Source organism: Salmo salar, chromosome ssa19, assembly GCF_905237065.1.
Source record: "Salmo salar chromosome ssa19, Ssal_v3.1, whole genome shotgun sequence".
Lineage (NCBI taxonomy): Eukaryota > Metazoa > Chordata > Actinopteri > Salmoniformes > Salmonidae > Salmo > Salmo salar.
The window spans coordinates 32,197,861-32,214,748 of NC_059460.1; positions in this window are offsets into that span (position 1 = coordinate 32,197,861).

Here is a 16,888-nt window from a genome sequence, read left to right on the forward strand (position 1 = left end):
CTGACTAGGTATCCCCTTCCCTTTCCTTTACAACTGACTAGGTATCCCCTTTCCCTTTCCCTTTACAACTGACTAGGTATCCCCCTTCCCCTTTTGAACTGACAAGGTATCCCCCTTCCCCGTTCCCCTTTCCCTTTCCAACTGATTAGGTATCCCCCCTTTCCCTTTCCTTTCCAAATGACTAGGTATCCCCATTCCCCTTTACAACTGACTAGGTATCCCCTTCCTTTCCTTTCCAACTGACTAGGTATCCCCCTTTCCATTTCCCTTTTCTAACTGACTAGGTATCCCCCCTTTCCAACTGACTAGGTATCCCCTTTCCCTATCCAACTGACTAGGTATTCCCTTTCCCCTTCCTTTCCTTTTCCAACTGACTAGGTATCCCCTTCCGTTTTCCTTTCCAACTGACTAGGTATCCCCCTTTCCCTTTCAACTGACTAGGTACCCCCATCCCTTTCCCTTTACAACTGACTAGGTATCCCCCTTCCCTTTCCCTTTACAACTGACTAGGGTATCCCCTTTCCCTTTCCAACTGACTAGGTATGCCCCTTTTCCCTTCCTTTCCTTTTCAACTGACTAGGTATCCCCTTCCGTTTTCCTTTACAAATGACTAGGTATCCCCCATCCTCTTTCCCTTTCCAACTGACTAGGTATCCCCCTTTCCCTTTCCCTTTCAACTGACTAGGTCCCCCCTTTCCTTTCCTTTACAATTGACTAGGTATCCCCTTCCCTTTCCTTTCCAGCTGACTAGGTATCCCCCTTCCTTTCCTTTCTAACTGACTAGGTATCCCCCTTACCTTTCCCTTTCCAACTGACTAGGTATCCCCTTCCCTTTCAACTGACTAGGTATCCCCTTTTCCCTTTCCATTTCCAACTGACTAGGTATCCCCCGTTTCCGTTCCTTTTCCAACTGACTAGGTATCCCCCTTTCCCTTTCCAACTGACTAGGTATCCCCTTTCCTTTCTCTTTCCAACTGACTAGGTATCCCCTTCCTTTACATCTAACTAGGTATCCCCTTCCCCTTTCCCTTTCAACTGACTAGGGTATCCACTTCCCCTTTTCAACTGACTAGGGTATCCCCTTCCCCTTTTCCAACTGACTAGGTATCCCCTTCCCCTTTCCCTTTACAACTGACTAGGTATCCCCTTTCCCTTTCCCTTTCAACTGACTAGGTATCCCCTTCCTTTCCTTTTCCAACTGACTAGGTATCCCCTTCCCTTTCCCTTTCAACTGACTAGGTATCCCCCTTTCCCTTTACAACTGACTAGATTTCCCCTTCCCCTTTCCTTTCAACTGACTAGGTATCCCTTTCCCTTTCCAACTGACTAGGAATCCCCCTTTCCATTTCCATCTGACTAGGTATCCCTTCCCTTTCCTTTCCTTTACAACTGACTAGATATCCCCTTCCTTTCCCTTTACAACTGACTATGTATCCCCCTTTTCCTTTCCTTTACAACTGACTAGGTATCCCCTTCCTTTCAACTGACTAGGTATCCCCTTCCCCTTTCCTTTACAACTGACTAGGTATCCCCTTTTCCTTTCCTTTCCAACTGACTAGGTACCCCCCTTTCCTTTCCTTTCCAACTGACTAGGTATCCTTTTCCTTTCAACTGACTAGGTATCCCCTTTCCTTTACAACTGACTAGGTATCCCCTTTTCCTTTACAACTGACTACGTATCCCCCATCCCTTTCCTTTCCAACTGACTAGGTATCCCCCTTTCTCTTTCCCTTTCCAACTGACTAGGTATCCCCCCTTCTCTTTCCCTTTACAACTGACTAGATATCCCCTTCCCCTTTCCCTTTCCGACTGACTAGGTATCCCCCCTTTTCCTTTCCCTTTACAATTGACTAGGTCTCCCCCTTCTCCTTTCCCTTTCCAACTGACTAGGTATCCCCTTTCCCTTTCCAACTGACTAGGTATCATCCCTTTCCCTTTCCAACTGACTAGGGTATCCCCTTTCCCTTTCCAACTGACTAGGTATCCCCTTTCCCTTTCAACTGACTAGTTATCCCCCTTTCCATTTACAACTGACTAGGTATCGGCGCCTTTTCCCTATCCAACTGACTAGGTATCCCCTTTCCAACTGACTAGGTATCCCCTTTTCCCTTTCCAACTGACTAGGTATCCCCTTTCCCTTTTCCAACTGACTAGGTATCCCCCATCCCCTTTCCCTTTCCAACTGACTAGGTATCCCCCTTTCCCTTTCAAACTGACTAGGTATCCCCCTCTCCCTTTACAACTGACTAGGTATCCCCCTTTCCCTTTCCAACTGACTAGGTATCCCCCTTTCCCTTTACAATTGACTAGGTATCCCCCTTCCCCTTTCCCTTTCCAACTGACTAGGTATCCCCCTTCCCCTTTCCCTGTACAACTGACTAGGTATCCTCCTTCCCTTTCCCTTTCCAACTGACTAGGTATCCCCCTTTCCCTTTACAACTGACTAGAAATCCCCTTCCCATTTCCCTTTCCAACTGACTAGGTATCCCCCTTTCCCTTTCCAACTGACTAGGAATCCCCCTTTCCCTTTCCAACTGACTAGGTATCCCATTCCCCTTTCCCTTTCCCTTTACAACTGACTAGATATCCCCCTTCCCCTTTCCCTTTACAACTGACTAAGTATCCCCCTTTCCCTTTCCCTTTACAACTGACTAGGTATCCCACTTCCCCTTTAGAACTGACTAGGTATCCCCCTTTCCCTTGCCCTTTCCAATTGACTAGGTATACCCCTTCCCCTTTCCAACTGACTAGGTATTCCCCTTCCCCTTTCCCTTTACATCTGACTAGGTATCCCCTTCCCCTTTCCCTTTACAACTGACTAGGTATCCCCCTTTCCCTTTTCCCTTTACAACTGACTAGGTATCCCCCTTCCCTTTTGAACTGACAAGGTATCCCCTTCCCCGTTCCCTTTCCTTTCCAACTGACTAGATATCCCCCTTCCCCTTTCCCTTTCCAACTGATTAGGTATCCCCCATTCCTTTCCTTTCAAATGACTAGGTATCCCCATTCCCTTTACAACTGACTAGGTATCCCCTTCCCCTTTCCTTTCCAACTGACTAGGTATCCCCCTTTCCATTTCCCTTTCTAACTGACTAGGTATCCCCCCTTTCCAACTGACTAGGTATCCCCCTTTCCCTATCCAACTGACTAGGTATACCCCTTTCCCCTTCCCCTTTCCTTTTCCAACTGACTAGGTATCCACCCTTCCGTTTTCCCTTTACAAATGACAAGGTATCCCCCATCCTCTTTCCCTTTCCAACTGACTAGGTATCCCCCTTTCCTTTCCAACTGACTAGGTACCCCCATCCCTTTCCCTTTACAACTGACTAGGTATCCCCCCTTCCCTTTCCCTTTACAACTGACTAGGTATCCCCTTTCCCTTTCCAACTGACTAGGTATACCCCTTTCCGTTCCTTTCCTTTTCCAACTGACTAGGTATCCCCCTTCCGTTTTCCCTTTACAAATGACTAGATATCCCCCATCCTCTTTCCCTTTCCAACTGACTAGGTATCCCCCTTTCCCTTTCCCTTTCCAACTGACTAGGGTACCCCCTTTCCCTTTCCCTTTACAATTGACTAGGTATCCCCTTACCTTTCCCTTTCCACCTGACTAGGTATCCCCTTCCCCTTTCAACTGACTAGGGTATCCCCTTTCCTTTCCCTTTCCAACTGACTAGGTATCCCCGTTCCTTTCCCTTTCCAACTGACTAGGTATCCCCCCTTTCCCTTTCCAACTGACTAGGTATCCCCCTTACCCTTTACATCTAAATAGGTATCCCACATCCCCTTTCCCTTTACAACTGACTAGGTATCCCCCTTTCCCTTTCCCTTTCCAACTGACTAGGGATCCCCCTTTCCCTTTCCAACTGACTAGGTATCCCCCTTTCCTTTACAACTGACTAGGTATCCCCCTTTCCCTTTGCAACTGACTAGGTATCCCCCATCCCCTTTCCCTTTCCAACTGACTAGGTATCCCCCCTTTCCCTTTCCCTTTCAAACTGACTAGGTATCCCCCCTTTCCCTTTCCCTTTCCAATTGACTAGGTATCCCCCTTCTCCTTTCCCTTTCCATCTGACTAGGTATCCCCCTTCCCCTTTCCCTTTACAACTGACTAGGTATCGCCCCTTCCCTTTCACTTTCCAACTGACAAGGTATCCCCCTTTCCCTTTCCCTTTCCAACTGACTAGATATCCCCTTCCCCTTTCCCTTTCCAACTGACTAGGGATCCCCATTTCCCTTTCCAACTGACTAGGAATCCCCCTTTCCCTTTCCAACTGACTAGGTATCCCCTTCCCCTTTCCTTTCCTTTCCAACTGACTAGGTATCCCCCTTCCCCTTTCCCTTTACAACTGACTAGGTATCCCTTCCCTTTCCCTTTTCCAACTGACTAGGTATCCCCTTTCCTTTCCTTTCCAACTGACTAGGTATCCCCCTTTCCCTTTCCAACTGACTAGGGATCCCCCTTCCCTTTCCCTTTCCAACTGACTAGTTATCCCCTTTCCTTTCCAACTGACTAGGTATCCCCTTTCCAACTGACTAGGCATCCCCCTTCCCCTTTTCCCTTTACAACGGTCTAGGTATCCCCCTTTTCCTTTCCCTTTCCAACCGACTAGGTATCCCCTTCCCTTTCCAACTGACTCGGTATCCCCTTCACCTTTCCCTTTCCAACTGACTAGGTATCCCCTTTCCCTTTCTCTTTCCAACTGACTAGGTATCCCCCTTCCCCTTTCCAACTGACTAGGTATCCCCCTTTCCCTTTCCAACTGACTAGGAATCCCCTTTTCCCTTTCCAACTGACTAGGTATCCCTTCCCTTTTCCCTTTCCCTTTACAACTGACTAGATATCCTTCCCCTTTCCCTTTACAACTGACTAAGTATCCCCTTTCCTTTCCGCTTTACAACTGACTAGGTATCCCCCTTTCCCTTTCAACTGACTAGGTATCCCCCTTTCCGTTACTCTTTAAACTGACTAGGTATCCCCCTTCCCCTTTCCTTTACAACTGACTAGGTATCCCCTTTCCCTTTCACTTTACAACTGACTAGGTATCCCCCTTTCCCCTTCCCTTTTTCCTTTCCAACTGACTAGATATCCCCTTTCCTTTCCGCTTTCCAACTGACTATGTATCCCCCTTCCTTTCCCTTTCCAACTGACTAGTTATCCCCTTTCCCTTTCCAACTGACTAGGTATCCCCCTTTCCAACTGACTAGGCATCCCCCTTCCCCTTTCCCTTTACAACGGACTAGGTATCCCCCTTTCCCTTTCCCTTTCCAACTGACTAGGTATCCCCGTTCACCTTTCCCTTTCCAACTGACTAGGTATCCCTCTTTCCCTTTCCCTTTCCAACTGACTAGGTATCCCCCTTTCCTTTCCAACTGACTAGGTATCCCCCTTTCCCTTTCTCTTTCCAACTGACTAGGTATCCCCCTTCCCCTTTCCAACTGACTAGGTATCCCCCTTTCCCTTTCCAACTGACTAGGAATCCCCCTTTCCCTTTCCAACTGACTAGGTATCCCCTTCCCCTTTCCTTTCCCTTTACAACTGACTAGATATCCCCTTCCCCTTTCCCTTTACAACTGACTAAGTATCCCCTTTTCCCTTTTCCCTTTACAACTGACTAGGTATCCCCTTTTCCCTTTCCCTTTCCAACTGACTAGGTATCCCCCTTTCCCTTTCAACTGACTAGGTATCCCCTTTCCGTTACTCTTTACAACTGACTAGGTATCCCCTTCCCCTTTTCCCTTTCCAACTGACTAGGTATCCCCTTTCCCTTTCACTTTACAACTGACTAGGTATCCCCCTTTCCCCTTCCTTTTTCCTTTCAACTGACTAGATATCCCCCTTTCCCTTTCCTTTCCAACTGACTAGTTATCCCCTTTCCCTTTCAACTGACTAGGTATCCCCCTTCCCTTTCCTTTCCAACTGACTAGTTATCCCCCTTTCCCTTTCCAACTGACTAGGTATCCCCCTTTCCAACTGACTAGGCATCCCCCTTCCCCTTTCCCTTTACAACGGACTGGGTATCCCCCTTTCCCTTTCCAACTGACTAGGGATCCCCCTTCCCTTTCCCTTTCAACTGACTAGTTATCCCCTTTTCCCTTTCCAACTGACTAGGTATCCCCCTTTCCAACTGACTAGGCATCCCCTTCCCCTTTCCCTTTACAACGGACTAGGTATCCCCCTTTCCCTTTCCCTTTCCAACTGACTAGGTATCCCCCTTCGCCTTTCCAACTGACTAGGTATCCCCCTTCACCTTTCCCATTCCAACTGACTAGGTATCCCCTTTTCCCTTTCCCTTTCCAACTAACTAGGTATCCCCCCTTTCCCTTTCCAACTGACTAGGTATCCCCCTTTCCCTTTCTCTTTCCAACTGACTAGGTATCCCCCTTCCCCTTTCCAACTGACTAGGTATCCCCCTTTCCCTTTCCAACTGACTAGGAATCCCCCTTTCCCTTTCCAACTGACTAGGTATCCCCTTCCCCTTTCCCTTTCCCTTTACAACTGACTAGATATCCCCCTTCCCCTTTCCCTTTACAACTGACTAAGTATCACCCTTTCCCTTTCCCTTTACAACTGACTAGGTATCCCACTTCCCCTTTACAACTGACTAGGTATCCCCCTTTCCCTTGCCCTTTCCCTTTCCAACTGACTAGATATCCCCCTTTCCCTTTACAACTGACTAGGTATCCCCCTTCCCCTTTCCCTTTCCAACTGATTAGGTATCCCCCTTTCCCTTTCCCTTTACAACTGACTAGGTATCGCCCTTTCCCTATCCAACTGACTAGGTATCCCCCTTTCCCTTTCCAACTGACTAGGTATCCCCCTTTCCCTTTCCAACTGACTAGGTATCCCCCTTTCCCTTTCCAACTGACTAGGTATCCCCCATCCCATTTCCCTTTCCAACTGACTAGGTATCCCCCCTTTCCCTTTCCAACTGACTAGGTATCCCCCTTTCCCTTTACAACTGACTAGGTATCCCCCTTTCCCTTTCCAACTGACTAGGTATCCCCCTTTCCCTTTACAATTGACTCGGTATCCCCTTCCTTTCCCTTTCCAACTGACTAGGTATCCCCTTCCCCTTTCCCTGTACAACTGACTAGGTATCCTCCTTCCCTTTCCCTTTCCAACTGACTAGGTATCCCCCTTTCCCTTTACAACTGACTAGATATCCCCTTTCCCTTTCCCTTTCCAACTGACTAGGTATTTCCCCTTTTCCCTTTCCAACTGACTAGGAATCCCCTTTGCCTTTCCAACTGACTAAGTATCCCCTTTCCCTTTCCCTTTACAACTGACTAGGTATCCCACTTCCCCTTTACAACTGACTAGGTATCCCCTTCCTTTTGAGACTGACAAGGTATCCCCTTTTCCCCTTCCTTTCCCTTTCCAACTGACTAGATATCCCCCTTTCCCTTTCCAACTGACTAGGTATCCCCCTTCCCCCTTACAACTGACTAGGTATCCCCTTCCCTTTCCCTTTCCAACTGATTAGGTATCCCCCTTTCCCTTTCCCTTTCCAAATGACTAGGTATCCCCATTCCCCTTTACAACTGACTAGGTATCCCCCTTCCCCTTTCCCTTTCCAACTGACTAGGTATCCCCCTTTCCATTTCCCTTTCTAACTGACTAGGTATCCCCCCTTTCCAACTGACTAGGCATCCCCCTTTCCCTTTCCAACTGACTAGGTATACCCCTTTCCGTTTTCCCTTTACAAATGACTAGGTATCCCCCATCCTCTTTCCCTTTCCAACTGACTAGGTATCCCCCCTTTCCCTTTCCAACTGACTAGGTCCCCCCCATCCCTTTCCCTTTACAACTGACTAGGTATCCCCCCTTCCCTTTCCCTTTACAACTGACTAGGTATCCCCTTTCCCTTTCCAACTGACTAGGTATACCCTTTCCCCTTCCTTTCCTTTTCCAACTGACTAGGTATCCCCCTTCCGTTTTCCCTTTACAAATGACTAGGTATCCCCCATCCTCTTTCCCTTTCCAACTGACTAGGTATCCCCCCTTTCCCTTTCCCTTTCCAACTGACTAGGTATCCTCCCTTTCCTTTCCCTTTCCAACTGACTAGGTATCCCCCTTTCCCTTTACAACTGACTAGATATCCCCATCCCCTTTCCCTTTCCAACTGACTAGGTATCCCCCTTTCCCTTTCCAACTGACTAGGTATCCCCCTTTCCCTTTACAACTGACTAGCTATCCCCCTTTCCCTTTCCAACTGACTAGGTATCCCCCTTCCGTTTTCCCTTTACAAATGACTAGGTATCCCCCTTCCCCTTTCCCTTTCCAACTGACTAGGTATCCCCCTTCCCCTTTCCCTGTACAACTGACTAGGTATCGTCCCTTCCCTTTCCCTTTCCAACTGACTAGGTATCCCCCTTTCCCTTTACAACTGACTAGATATCCCCTTCCCCTTTCCCTTTCCAACTGACTAGGTATCCCCCTTTCCCTTTCCAACTGACTAGGAATCCCCCTTTCCCTTTCCAACTGACTAAGTATCCCCCTTTCCCTTTCCCTTTACAAATGACTAGGTATCCCACTTCCCCTTTAGAACTGACTAGGTATCCCCCTTCCCCATTTTGAACTGACAAGGTATCCCCCTTTCCCCTTCCCCTTTCCCTTTCCAACTGACTAGATATCCCCCTTTCCCTTTCCAACTGACTAGGTATCCCCCTTCACCCTTACAACTGACTAGGTATCCCCCTTCCCCTTTCCAACTGATTAGGTATCCCCCTTTCCCTTTCCCTTTCCAAATGACTAGGTATCCCCATTCCCCTTTACAACTGACTAGGTATCCCCCTTCCCCTTTCCCTTTCCAACTGACTAGGTATCCCCCTTTCCATTTCCCTTTCTAACTGACTAGGTATCCCCCCTTTCCAACTGACTAGGTATCCCCCTTTCCCTTTCCAACTGACTAGGTATACCCCTTTCCCCTTCCCCTTTCCTTTTCCAACTGACTAGGTATCCCCAATTCCGTTTTCCCTTTACAAATGACTAGGTATCCCCCATCCTCTTTCCCTTTCCAACTGACTAGGTATCCCCCCTTCCAACTGACTAGGTACCCCCCATCCCTTTCCCTTTACAACTGACTAGGTATCCCCCCTTCCCTTTCCCTTTACAACTGACTAGGTATCCCCCTTTCCCTTTCCAACTGACTAGGTATACCCATTTCCCCTTCCCCTTTCCTTTTCCAACTGACTAGGTATCCACCTTCCGTTTTCCCTTTACAAATGACTAGGTATCCCCCATCCTCTTTCCCTTTCCAACTGACCAGGTATCCCCCCTTTCCCTTTCCCTTTCCAACTGACTAGGTACCCCCCTTTCCCTTTCCCTTTACAATTGACTAGGTATCCCCCTTCCCCTTTCCCTTTCCAACTGACTAGGGATCCCCCTTTCCCTTTCCAAACTGACTAGGTATCCCCCTTTCCTTTACAACTGACTAGGTATCCCCCTTTCTCTTTGCAACTGACTAGGTATCCCCCATCCCCTTTCCCTTTCCAACTGACTAGGTATCCCCCCTTTCCCTTTCCCTTTCAAACTGACTAGGTATCCCCCTTCCCCTTTCCCTTTACAACTGACTAGGTATGGCCCCTTCCCTTTCCCTTTCCAACTGACTAGGTATCCCCCTTTCCCTTTCCCTTTCCAACTGACTAGATATCCCCTTCCCCTTTCCCTTTCCAACTGACTAGGTATTCCCCTTTCCCTTTCCAACTGACTAGGAATCCCCCTTTCCCTTTCCAACTGACTAGGTATCCCCTTCCCCTTTCCCTTTCCCTTTACAACTGACTAGATATCCCCCTTCCCCTTTCACTTTACAACTGACTAAGTATCCCCCTTTCCCTTTCCCTTTCCAACTGACTAGGTATCCCCTTTCCCTTTCCCTTTCCAACTGACTAGGTATCCCCTTTCCCTTTCCAACTGACTAGGTATCCCCCTTTCCGTTACTCTTTACAACTGACTAGGTATCCCCCTTCCCCTTTCCCTTTACAACTGACTAGGTATCCCCCTTTCCCTTTCACTTTACAACTGACTAGGTATCCCCCTTTCCCCTTCCCTTTTCACTTTCCAACTGACTAGGTATCCCCTTCCCCTTTCCCTTTCCCTTTCCAACTGACTAGGTATCCCCCTCCCCCTTTCCCTTTACAACTGACTAGGTATCCCCTTCCCCTTTCCCTTTCCAACTGACTAGGTATCCCCCTTTCCCTTTCCCTTTCCAACTGACTAGGTATCAACCCTTTCCCTTTCCAACTGACTAGGGATCCCCCCTTACCTTTCCCTTTCCAACTGACTAGTTATCCCCCTTTCCCTTTCCAACTGACTAGGTATCCCCCTTTCCAACTGACTAGGCATCCCCCTTCCCCTTTCCCTTTACAACGGACTAGGTATCCCCCTTTCCCTTTCCCTTTCCAACTGACTAGGTATCCCCCTTCCCCTTTCCAACTGACTAGGTATACCCCTTCACCTTTCCCTTTCCAACTGACTAGGTATCCCCCTTTCCCTTTCCAACTGACTAGGTATCCCCCCTTTCCCTTTCCAACTGACTAGGTATCCCCCTTTCCCTTTCTCTTTCCAACTGACTAGGTATCCCCCTTCCCCTTTCCAACTGACTAGGTATCCCCCTTTCCGTTTCCAACTGACTAGGAATCCCGCTTTCCAACTGACTAGGTATCCCCTTCCCCTTTCCCTTTCCCTTTACAACTGACTAGATATCCCCCTTCCCCTTTCCCTTTACAACTGACTAAGTATCCCCCTTTCCCTTTCCCTTTACAACTGACTAGGTATCCCACTTCCCCTTTACAACTGACTAGGTATCCCCCTTTCCCTTGCCCTTTCCAACTGACTAGATATCCCCTTCCCCTTTCCCTTTCCAACTGACTAGGGATCCCCGTTTCCCTTTCCAACTGACTAGGAATCCCCCTTTCCCTTTCCAACTGACTAGGTATCCCCTTCCCCTTTCCCTTTCCCTTTACAACTGACTAGATATCCCCCTTCCCCTTTCACTTTACAACTGACTAAGTATCCCCCTTTCCCTTTCCCTTTACAACTGACTAGGTATCCCCCTTTCCCTTTCCCTTTCCAACTGACTAGGTATCCCCCCTTTCCCTTTCCAACTGACTAGGTATCCCCCTTTCCGTTACTCTTTACAACTGACTAGGTATCCCCCTTCCCCTTTCCCTTTACAACTGACTAGGTATCCCCCTTTCCCTTTCACTTTACAACTGACTAGGTATCCCCCTTCCCCTTTCCCTTTACAACTGACTAGGTATCCCTTCCCCTTTCCCTTTCCAACTGACTAGGTATCCCCCTTTCCCTTTCCCTTTCCAACTGACTAGGTATCCCCCTTTCCCTTTCCAACTGACTAGGTATCCCCCTTTCCCTTTCTCTTTCCAACTGACTAGGTATCCCCATTCCCCTTTCCAACTGACTAGGTATCCCCCTTTTCCCTTTCAACTGACTAGGAATCCCCCTTTCCCTTTCAAGTGACTAGGTATCCCTTCCCTTTCCTTTCCCTTTACAACTGACTAGATATCCCCCTTCCCCTTTCCCTTTACAACTGACTAGGTATCCCCCTTTCCCTTTCCCTTTACAACTGACTAGGTATCCCACTTCCCCTTTACAACTGACTAGGTATCCCCCTTTCCCTTGCCCTTTCCCTTTCCAACTGACTAGATATCCCCCTTCCCCTATCCCTTTCCAACTGATTAGGTATCCCCCTTTCCCTTTCCCTTTACAACTGACTATGTATCCCCCCTACCTTTCCCTTTCCAAATGACTAGGTATCCCCCTTCCCCTTTACATCTAACTAGGTATCCCCCTTCCCCTTTCCCTTAACAACTGACTAGGTATCCCCCTTTCCCTTTCCCTTTCCAACTGACTAGGTATCCCCCTTTCCCTTTCCAACTGACTAGGTATCCCCCTTTCCGTTACTCTTTACAACTGACTAGGTATCCCCCTTCCCCTTTCCCTTTACAACTGACTAGGTATCCCCCTTTCCCTTTCACTTTACAACTGACTAGGTATCCCCCTTTCCCCTTCCCTTTTCCCTTTCCAACTGACTAGATATCCCCCTTTTCCCTTTCCCTTTCCAACTGACTAGGTATCCCCTTCCCCTTTCCCTTTACAACTGACTAGGTATCCCCTTCCCTTTCCCTTTCCAACTGACTAGGTATCCCCCTTTTCCTTTCCCTTTCCAACTGACTAGGTATCCCCCTTTCCCTTTCCAACTGACTAGGGATCCCCCTTCCCTTTCCCTTTCCAACTGACTAGTTATCCCCCTTTCCCTTTCCAACTGACTAGGTATCCCCCTTTCCAACTGACTAGGTATCCCTTCCCCTTTCCAACTGACTAGGTATCCCCCTTCACCTTTCCCTTTCCAACTGACTAGGTATCCCTCTTTCCCTTTCCCTATCCAACTGACTAGGTATCCCCCTTTCCCTTTCCAACTGACTAGGTATCCCCCTTTCCCTTTCTCTTTCCAACTGACTAGGTATCCCCATTCCCCTTTCCAACTGACTAGGTATCCCCCTTTCCCTTTCCAACTGACTAGGAATCCCCCTTTCCCTTTCCAAGTGACTAGGTATCCCCTTCCCCTTTCCCTTTCCCTTTACAACTGACTAGATATCCCCCTTCCCCTTTCCCTTTACAACTGATTAGGTATCCCCCTTTCCCTTTCCCTTTACAACTGACTAGGTATCCCACTTCCCCTTTACAACTGACTAGGTATCCCCCTTTCCCTTGCACTTTCCCTTTCCAACTGACTAGATATCCCCCTTCCCCTATCCCTTTCCAACTGATTAGGTATCCCCCTTTCCCTTTCCCTTTACAACTGACTAGGTATCCCCCCTACCTTTCCCTTTCCAAATGACTAGGTATCCCCCTTCCCCTTTCCCTTTCCAACTGATTAGGTATCCCCCTTTCCCTTTCCCTTTCCAAATGACTAGGTATCCCCCTTCCTCTTTACAACTGACTAGGTATCCCCCTTCCCCTTTCCAACTGACTAGGTATCCCCCTTTCCATTTCCCTTTCTAACTGACTAGGTATCCCCCCTTTCCAACTGACTAGGTATCCCCTTTCCCTTTCCAACTGACTAGGCATCCCCTTCCCCTTTCCCTTTACAATGGACTAGGTATCCCCCTTTTCCCTTTCCCTTTCCAACTGACTAGGTATCCCCCTTTCCCTTTCCCTTTACAACTGACTAGATATCCCCCCTTTCCCTTTCCCTTTACAACTGACTAGGTATCCCCCTTTCCCTTTCCAACTGACTAGGTATACCCCTTTCCCCTTCTCCTTTCCTTTTCCAACTGACTAGGTATCCCCCCTTCCGTTTTCCCTTTACAAATGACTAGGTATCCCCCATCCTCTTTCCCTTTCCAACTGACTAGGTATCCCCCCTTTCCCTTTCCCTTTCCAACTGACTAGGTACCCCCTTCCCTTTCCCTTTACAATTGACTAGGTATCCCCCTTCCCCTTTCCTTTCCAGCTGACTAGGTATCCCCTTCCCCTTTCCCTTTACAACTGACTCGGTATCCCCCCTACCTTTCCCTTTCCAACTGACTAGGTATCCCTCTTCCCTTTCCAAATGACTAGGTATCCCCCTTCCCTTTACAACTGACTAGGTATCCCCCTTCCCTTTCCAACTGACTAGGTATCCCCCTTTCCATTTCACTTTCTAACTGACTAGGTATCCCCCCTTTCCAACTGACTAGGTATCCCCTTCCCTTTCCAACTGACTAGGCATCCCCCTTCCCCTTTCCCTTTACAATGGACTAGGTATCCCCCTTTCCTTTCCCTTTCAACTGACTAGGTATCCCCCTTTCCCTTTCCCTTTCCAACTGACTAGGTATCCCCCGTTCCCTTTCCCTTTCCAACTGACTAGGTATCCCGCCTTTCAATTTCCAACTGACTAGGTATCCCCCTTTCCCTTTCTCTTTCCAACTGACTAGGTATCCCCCTTTCCCTTTCAAACTGACTAGGTATCCCCCTTTCCGTTACTCTTTACAACTGACTAGGTATCCCCCTTCCCCTTTCCCTTTCCAGCTGACTAGGTATCCCCCTTCCCCTTTCCCTTTCCAACTGACTAGGGATCCCCCTTTCCCTTTCCAAACTGACTAGGTATCCCCCTTTCCTTTACAACTGACTAGGTATCCCCCTTTCTCTTTGCAACTGACTAGGTATCCCCCATCCCCTTTCCCTTTCCAACTGACTAGGTATCCCCCCTTTCCCTTTCCCTTTCAAACTGACTAGGTATCCCCCTTCCCCTTTCCCTTTACAACTGACTAGGTATGGCCCCTTCCCTTTCCCTTTCCAACTGACTAGGTATCCCCCTTTCCCTTTCCCTTTCCAACTGACTAGATATCCCCTTCCCCTTTCCCTTTCCAACTGACTAGGTATTCCCCTTTCCCTTTCCAACTGACTAGGAATCCCCATTTCCCTTTCCAACTGACTAGGTATCCCTTCCCTTTCCCTTTCCTTTACAACTGACTAGATATCCCCCTTCCCTTTCACTTTACAACTGACTAAGTATCCCCCTTTCCCTTTCCCTTTCCAACTGACTAGGTATCCCCCTTTCCCTTTCCCTTTCCAACTGACTAGGTATCCCCCCTTTCCCTTTCCAACTGACTAGGTATCCCCCTTTCCGTTACTCTTTACAACTGACTAGGTATCCCCCTTCCCCTTTCCCTTTACATCTGACTAGGTATCCCCCATCCCCTTTCCCTTTCCAACTGACTAGGTATCCCACCTTTCCCTTTCCCTTTCAAACTGACTAGGTATCCCCCTTCCCCTTTCCCTTTACAACTGACTAGGTATGGCCCCTTCCTTTCCCTTTCCAACTGACTAGGTATCCCCTTTCCCTTTCCCTTTCCAACTGACTAGATATCCCTTCCCTTTCCCTTTCCAACTGACTAGGTATTCCCCTTTCCCTTTCAACTGACTAGGGAATCCCCTTTCCCTTTCCAACTGACTAGGTATCCCCTTCCCTTTCCCTTTCCCTTTACAACTGACTAGATATCCCCTTCCCCTTTCACTTTACAACTGACTAAGTATCCCCTTTCCCTTTCCCTTTCCAACTGACTAGGTATCCCCCTTTTCCTTTCCCTTTCCAACTGACTAGGTATCCCCCCTTTTCCCTTTCCAACTGACTAGGTATCCCCTTTCCGTTACTCTTTACAACTGACTAGGTATCCCCTTCCCCTTTCCTTTACATCTGACTAGGTATCCCCCTTCCCCTTTCCCTTTACAACTGACTAGGTATCCCCCTTTCCCTTTCACTTTACAACTGACTAGGTATCCCCCTTTCCCTTTCACTTTACAACTGACTAGGTATCCCCCTTTCCCCTTCCCTTTTTCCCTTTCCAACTGACTAGATATCCCCCTTTCCCTTTCCAACTGACTAGGTATCCCCTTCCCCTTTCCCTTTACAACTGACTAGGTATCCCCCTTTCCCTTTCCAACTGACTAGGGATCCCCCCTTCCCTTTCCCTTTACAACTGACTAGGTATCCCCCTTTTCCCTTTCACTTTACAACTGACTAGGTATCCCCCTTTTCCCTTTCACTTTACAACTGACTAGGTATCCCCCTTTCCCTTTCACTTTACAACTGACTAGTTATCCCCCTTTCCCCTTCCCTTTTTCCCTTTCCAACTGACTAGATATCCCCCTTTCCCTTTCCCTTTCCAACTGACTAGGTATCACCCTTCCCTTTCCTTTCCAACTGACTAGGGTATCCCCTTTCCCTTTCCCTTTCCAACTGACTAGGTATCCCCCTTTCCCTTTCCAACTGACTAGGGATCCCCCCTTCCCTTTCCCTTTCCAACTGACTAGTTATCCCCCTTTCCCTTTCCAACTGACTAGGTACCCCCTTTCCAACTGACTAGGCATCCCCCTTCCCCTTTCCCTTTACAACGGACTAGGTATCCCCCTTTCCCTTTCCCTTTCCAACTGACTAGGTATCCCCCTTCCCCTTTCCAACTGACTAGGGATCCCCCTTCACCTTTCCCTTTCCAACTGACTAGGTATTCCCCTTTCCCTTTCCAACTGACTAGGAATCCCCCTTTCCCTTTCCAACTGACTAGGTATCCCCTTCCCCTTTCCCTTTCCCTTTACAACTGACTAGATATCCCCCTTCCCCTTTCACTTTACAACTGACTAAGTATCCCCCTTTCCCTTTCCCTTTCCAACTGACTAGGTATCCCCCTTTCCCTTTCCCTTTCCAACTGACTAGGTATCCCCCCTTTCCCTTTCCAACTGACTAGGTATCCCCCTTTCCGTTACTCTTTACAACTGACTAGGTATCCCCCTTCCCCTTTCCCTTTACATCTGACTAGGTATCCCCCTTCCCCTTTCCCTTTACAACTGACTAGGTATCCCCCTTTCCCTTTCACTTTACAACTGACTAGGTATCCCCCTTTCCCTTTCACTTTACAACTGACTAGGTATCCCCCTTTCCCCTTCCCTTTTCCCTTTCCAACTGACTAGATATCCCCCTTTCCCTTTCCAACTGACTAGGTATCCCCCTTCCCCTTTCCCTTTACAACTGACTAGGTATCCCCTTTCCCTTTCCAACTGACTAGGGATCCCCCCTTCCCTTTCCCTTTACAACTGACTAGGTATCCCCCTTTCCCTTTCACTTTACAACTGACTAGGTATCCCCCTTTCCCTTTCACTTTACAACTGACTAGGTATCCCCCCTTTCCCTTTCACTTTACAACTGACTAGTTATCCCCCTTTTCCCCTTCCTTTTTCCCTTTCCAACTGACTAGATATCCCCCTTTTCCCTTTCCCTTTCCAACTGACTAGGTATCACCCTTCCCCTTTCCCTTTCCAACTGACTAGGTATCCCCCTTTCCCTTTCCCTTTCCAACTGACTAGGTATCCCCCTTTCCCTTTCCAA